This window comes from Neltuma alba, unplaced genomic scaffold (assembly GCF_004799145.2).
Source record: "Neltuma alba isolate B1F8T4 unplaced genomic scaffold, ASM479914v2 tig00001245_pilon, whole genome shotgun sequence".
Taxonomy (NCBI): Eukaryota; Viridiplantae; Streptophyta; class Magnoliopsida; order Fabales; family Fabaceae; genus Neltuma; species Neltuma alba.
This window is the reverse complement of record NW_021632391.1, coordinates 58,691-65,477: the sequence shown is the minus strand read 5'-3', so window position 1 is coordinate 65,477 and position 6,787 is coordinate 58,691. Positions and strand designations below refer to the sequence as shown.

Below are 6,787 nucleotides of genomic sequence, written 5' to 3'. Positions count from 1 at the left end.
ACGGAATAAACTTTAAAATTTTCAATCCCTTGCCCGGATCTACCGATTGTGTTTAAGTCAAGTGGTAAGAAGCATTACCTTCGATGTTCGGTTTCTTGGTGACTCGGGGATTCTGCTGTTCAGGATGCCTCTGCTCGCCTCTTTTATCGCTCGAAGTCGACAACTCCGATTGGCTTCCTCTACCGGTATCCACACGAACAGCTCTCCAATCACAAACAACGTGCTAGCGCTTTTAGTCCGTCTAGGGTTTATTTTCGAAGAAACTGTCCTCCCTTCTCTAGTTTTGGCCATCTCTCATCTGCTAGTGTTTTCACTCTCACTCTTAAAACCCTAGCTCCTCATATCAAATATATAGGATGCTATAGGTATTATGAATGATATTTAATTTTGAAATTAATCCTAAATTAATTTCGAAATTAATACAATATCAAATATTGCCTAATATTAAATCCGTCTCACAGATTTAATTCACCTATTTATTTAATTCAAAATAAAGATATGACGGAATTAATTTATATAGATCTAATTTATCCTTATAAATTAAATCCAACAATTAATATCTCTTATATTTATATAATATATATATACACGAATTTATATATATATATATACACGTCCACCCTATATTATTCATTGAATCTGGACATATCTTAGATTCAATGAATCTGGACATCATAGCTCGTGTTGGGCTATTTTGTGTGCGACCTTGTAGGCCCATATGAAGTTGGCAGTGGGCCATTAACTATAATGACTCATAAGTCGTAAGCGGTCTCTAGCAAGACATCATGACTACCCAAATCATATAAGGATTATTGAACGATGTATCCTTTCATACAACCATATCACGTCCCTTTTGTCACACGACATTTTGGTCATGGATGAGGCATGGAGAACGTCATCCTCCTATTCATGACCGTTACTTTCTCGATCCCTGAGTAGTCTGAGTATAGAAACAGAACTACCTTTCCATTATAGTATGGCCATACATTTCTCAAACCCACTCATCGAGGGGCCCAGTAATATCTCTCTACAAATGTGAGGGACAAATTCCATCTTGACCATTCCCTCCGCATGAAAAAAAACACTAAGCCTGAACATAGTCTTTATGATCACTCAGTCAAAAGTGACTTTTGACTGGGTCAAAGCTAAGTGTTTCTCATGTAGGAATCCATGATGATCTCAGGTCAAAGGGCACAGTGACATGGTTTGTATATGAGAGAAGCTTATGACTTAACCCATGCAGCTCTCTCATAGCGGGTTGGTCCAACACCTCGTACTCTTACGTGTGCCTATGACTTTGATTTATATCTCTATATATCTTCAAAGTCATACTGGTCTTATTTCATCTCTGCTCCCACATAGATGACTGACTAGGGACATTTAGGATAAATCATGAGTTATCCAAGGATAGTCATCATAGTAAACATGCAAATAATATGATAACATAATTAAGAAATTCATAAATCAACAATGTTCATAATACAATGATTGGCCACTAGGACACAATTTCCAAGAGAAAATAATAGAGCTAATAATGTTTGGCATAGGAGCATAAGAGAAATGAATTCTTCTAACATTGATTATAATCCTTATGGCTTCTACAATTTTAATGCTGACTTTGAATTAAAAAGAGCCTTGATAATTGCCTTACCTAAGTTTCATGGCAATGCAGGTGAGGACCCATATGGGCATCCCCAAAACCTTCACATGATCTATTCTTCCATAAAGCCTCTAGGAGCTCACTTAGATAATGTTTTAAGTAGAGTCTTCTTGTTTTTTGTGGAAGGCAAGGCCAAGGAGTGGTTACACATGTTGCCTCAACATTTTGCAACACTCTTATGGGAGTAATTAAAGAAGCAATTTTTAGAAAAATATTTCCCCACTTCAAGGACAGCTAGGATGAGGAAGGAAATTTATAGTGTTCAACAAGAGATTGGAGAAAGTCTTTATGAGTATTAGACAAGGTTCATAGCTTTTCTTACTAAATGCCCATATCACCAAATTTTCCAACCACATTAGGTTTAATATTTCTATGATGGATCGCTGGATCACTAAAAATCTACCATTGATGTTGTTGCTGGTGGTTCTTTAATTGACTTAACCTCTCAAGGGGTGTGGGATCTTTTAGAGAATATGGCTACAAATAATCAACAGTTTGGGGTTAGAGATGCTGCCTAAGTATATGGGCTAGGAGCTTGGCAAACAGATGAAATCCTGAACAAATTGGCTATCTTAAGTGACCAAATGGTTTATATGCAAAAGGCCATGCAAACTCAACAAAAACACCAAGTCAAAGCCCTGCACACTGCTCCCATGACTCAAGCTCTTGTCCCTACCACTTATGATGTGTGTGCCACTCCTATGCATACTACTACTAATTGTCCCTCTATGGTTGAATCTAGAGAAGTAGCTACCATGAACTTCCAAAGACCTTACAAATTCCCCTAAAACACTTATAATAATGGTTGGAGAGGAAACTTTACCTCTAAGTGGAATGGCAATGACAATAGAAGATTTCAAGGTAGTCAAGGTAAGGAGAATTTGTATAGGGGTGCTAGAAATTTTCAAGCACAATTTGGGAATACCTCTATGGGAAACTATGTTGGGCCATCTACAATAAGAGAAATTTCAATCCAAGAACCTAATAAAGAGGACACTTTATTAAAGATGAGCAAGTTGTGTGACAAGGTGGAGCAACTTGAGATAAAAAATAATAATCTCCAAGCTTTTTGTAACATCCAGACTTTTGGGCCTAAAAGCATCAAAAGTAGCCTGAATTGGATAGGCTACGGGACCTTTTTTGAGCAGAAGTCCTAAAGATGAGAAAGGAAGTCAAAGCAGTTTCAGGGACTAAACTGCAAAGTAAAAGTTTTTCAGGGGCTTCAGTATAATCAAGGTCAGAGACTCCAGTAAAGTCTCGAAGGCCTAGAGAGAGAAAAGAGACTAGATATAGGCCAAAGGTTAAGTTAGAAGCCTTAAAGAGAGGATTATATGAAGTTAAGTCCAAGCAGGGACTAAATTGTAAATTCAAAACGTTATGACCAGCAAGGGGAAAAATGGAAGAGTGTATAGAAAATTTCAAGAAAATCCCAAAAAATGGGAAATAATATCCTAAGACTCTTCTATAAAGAGAAAAGATGAAAATACCCCTGAGATAGCTTAAATGGAATTTATGAGGGTATGGCTAGTAAAAAGTACACTATTTGAGGTAATTATTTAAAATAGCAAGAGACCTCAAAAATGTACGTAAAAATGAGAATTAATTGGTTGAAAGGTTATACTAATTTATAAAATTAGTCCCGCAACCAAAAGGCCAGTGGAATGGCTTTAATAAATTAAAGAGCAGATTATACCGATAAAAAGGGTATTTTAGTAAATGATTTTTATACAAGGCTTAGAGGAAGTGTTATGGCCTGAGAAAATTTATAGGTACTCTTTAGAATGAAGGGGAATTTATGGAGTAGACAGAAGAATTCACTGAACCCCAGAAGGCCATAAAGAAAGTCAAAGAAATGTGGGCCAAGTAAAATAGGAGGAAACTTAAGGGCTAAGTTTAGATCCGATGCTTATGATCTAATCTTCCTTCTCCTCCATCATTTTTGTGACACGTGGCCTCTTTTAGAAGCATGATGCAAGGATGATGTAATAAGGTGATGCAATGATGATGCAAAAGTCCACTTGAACTTCCAAAATTGCCCTTACTCATTCTTCTAGCTACCAAGGGCATTTTGGTCCATTCAAGCTAACTTTTTGGCTATAAATAGGCACTCTTCTCCCCCCCAATTCAGCCAAGCTGATGAACACTAGGGAAAACTCTGCTACCCTTGCATCTAGAGAGAGAAAGAGCTATTTCTAGTAAGAGAAAGTCCACCTAAGTTCAAGCTTCAAGATCAAGGTATGTGGTAGCTGTAGCATCTCATTTGATACCTATTTCGAACTAGTTACTGTACATATCTGATTCTGAATGGATTGTGTGATCATTATGGTTATGTTTAGGACCTTTGGAACATCCAAGAGGATGTTTGGTGATGTTAACCAAATGCCCACATGGTTGGAAAGTCAAGGGAGTCAAAGGAAAAGTAAGAGGAAAGCTTGAGATGCAAGGCAGTGAACTTACCCTTTATGTGCTTGACATGGTATGCTCATGTGTTGGTTTGTATTTGTTGTTTGAATGATGTTGTAACATGATGATTGTTGCTGAAAATGCTTTTTTTAATATGTTTCCATGGCCATGCATTTTCATACCAAGCATAAAGCATGATGGCATGTCACTAGTTAACTTAAGTTATGAAAAACTACATACCATACACTAGCATCCATCTTGTGCATGTATGTGGTAATGTTTGCTACTAAGATTCCCCCGAATCTCACCCCTTCGTAACCAACCATTTAGGTCAATCAATGATAGGCACTAATGGCATGAGAAGCAAGGAGAAGAAGTGGAGAATTATTGATGCTAATGATTGATACTAATATTCAATGTATAATTCTCCTATGCTATAATTATGTTGTGAATGCCATGTATTTAATTATAAAGCTTATGGCATGTATAGGAATGTATGAGCATGAATGGGAAAAAGTAAGCCCATGTTAGGTATGCCAAAGAAATAAAAAGAATGAAAGTAAAGAGATGTTAAGGGATAAAACGTAGGTCATGGAGCAATTAGTTTCGAGCTTCAGTTTGACCTATCATATGAATGAGTTAAGCTATGAAATTTGGTATACTTATATTACACATCCCAAGATTTAAAATGAGTGGTGAATCACCTCATTTGGATGTATATATGAAGAAATATGAATTTTCAAAGTTAAGGCAGAGAATCTGGAAAGTCCAGATTTTACCAAACGAATAGTAATCTTAATCCAATAAACTGTACGTTTTCAGTGAGGGTGAGTTCAGTTGAATATTTTTCCCTTAAAGAGCATTGAAAGAGATTTTTGTAGAATTTTGGAACACCTCCATACGATTTTTTTAGAATTAGTTATGATTTTTCAAAGCTGGACCTGTAATCGGAAAACTAGACAGTGAATAGTAATTTTCCGAAAATTAACGTCCAAATTGAAATTTTTAAGTGTAAGACCATCCAACATGGTCTGGAATGGTTCTAAATGAATGCTAAGGTACTATATAAGTAAGGTGTGACACTTTTGTTACCCAAATGGCAAATTTTAAGAGTGAGTAAGATGCTAAGCAAGGAGACTTACCCTCCAACACTGTTATTAATCCTAAAGGCTTAAATGCTATAAGTTTGAGAAGTGGGAAGTTTGTTAGAAAGAAAGATAAGGAAAATAAAGATGAAGAGGTTGTTTTGGATGAAAGCTTACAATTCCAAGGGCCAACTTCTACAACTGTACCTTTTCAAAAGTATGAAAGAGAAGTGCATCTTAAAGAAAAAGGCTATTGTGCTTGTTGACGGCAAAGAGGGTGTTGGAGCTGCTAAAAGGAGTCAACATAACACACAAGACACTTCTAACAATAAAGGTAATGACGTAAATCTTAAGAAACTTCCTTTTCCATATTCTTATCTTCAAAGTGTTACATCTTACTATCATATCAACTTAGGGATCAATCAAAATCATTTTAGACTACGTTGGATGGTTTTGGGCTCAATTTTCCACACAAAACGCTGATTTATAGATTTTTACTATTCATTTGGTAAAAATCTAGTTTTCTAGTCCAACTTCAAAAATCATAACTTAATCTAAAAAAATCAAAACAGAGTAGTTCAAATTTATATGGAAAGCTCATTGAATTCTCTTTAAAGAAAAAATAAACTTGTGAACCAATTCTATTTGAGAAAGTGTCAGAGTTTTGTGGAAGTCACCACTATCCTTTTAGTAAAAATTCCTTTTCCAGATTCTGGACCTTAACTTTGAAAAACCATTATAAATCATGTGGTTGGCCATTTTTAACATGCTACCTATCAAATTGAATCTTAGGATATGTTCTACATTCATACTAAATTTCATGACTCAACATTCGGGAACCTAGTCAAAACATCGCTCCAAGTTGGTGGTGTGGTTAGGATTATAGCATTGAACAACAAAATAATTACATAACCAAAAGCCAACAAAATTTTTATGGTTAGGCATCATGATTAAGCTTGAATCTGGAGCTTGCCCTTTAATGATTCATCTCCTAAAAGGTTAGATTTTATTTGGAAGGAAAGAGATTTCATTGAAATCCCAATAGCAAAATCAACCAACTATATCATCAACAAGCATCATTATTATGCATAACCACATTAGCTACTAGTGGTGAACTAGCATTCTCATAATTTGGCAATCTCAATCATACAAAGGCCAAAGCAATAAAGTGAAAGAGCAGCCACATCACAATTAGCAAAGCTCATCCACATAACAGCAATTAATCATGCAATAATCAACAATGCAAAGTTAATGTTAGTAGCTAGGTTAAACTTTGCTACCTTGCTCCAAAGACTTGAGCTTTCTTTGTTTTTATTCCTTCCCTTCACAAATGCCAAACCCTCACAAGATAAAGTACAAAAGGGGCAGTAAGATCATCAACCATTCCATACAAAAATCAACAACATAACTCAAGAACTTCTTAAACCCTTTTAAAGCTTCCCTCTTTGTTCTTGATTTTTTAGGGTTTATTTCTTTAACCCTAAAAGTTCCCTCCTAACTTATTCCTATAGTTTTCCAAATATGTGCTTGGATTTAAAAAAACAAAACCCCTCCTTTCAGATTCCACTTGACCGAACCTATAGGGTTCACTATCCAAAAATTTTAACTTTGGTTCCCATGCTTCCAACAATTGTTATTT

The 6,787-nt window shown here is 35.8% G+C and overlaps 1 non-coding gene across 1 annotated transcript; it reads right to left on the bottom strand.

Moving 5' to 3' along the window:
* Positions 1 to 1,896: 1,896 nt before the first annotated feature.
* Positions 1,897 to 2,003, bottom strand: LOC114754351 (small nucleolar RNA R71). The gene has a single exon (XR_003741162.1). It is a non-coding gene; the product is annotated as a small nucleolar RNA R71 (small nucleolar RNA).
* Between the last annotated feature and the right edge of the window lie 4,784 nt (positions 2,004 to 6,787).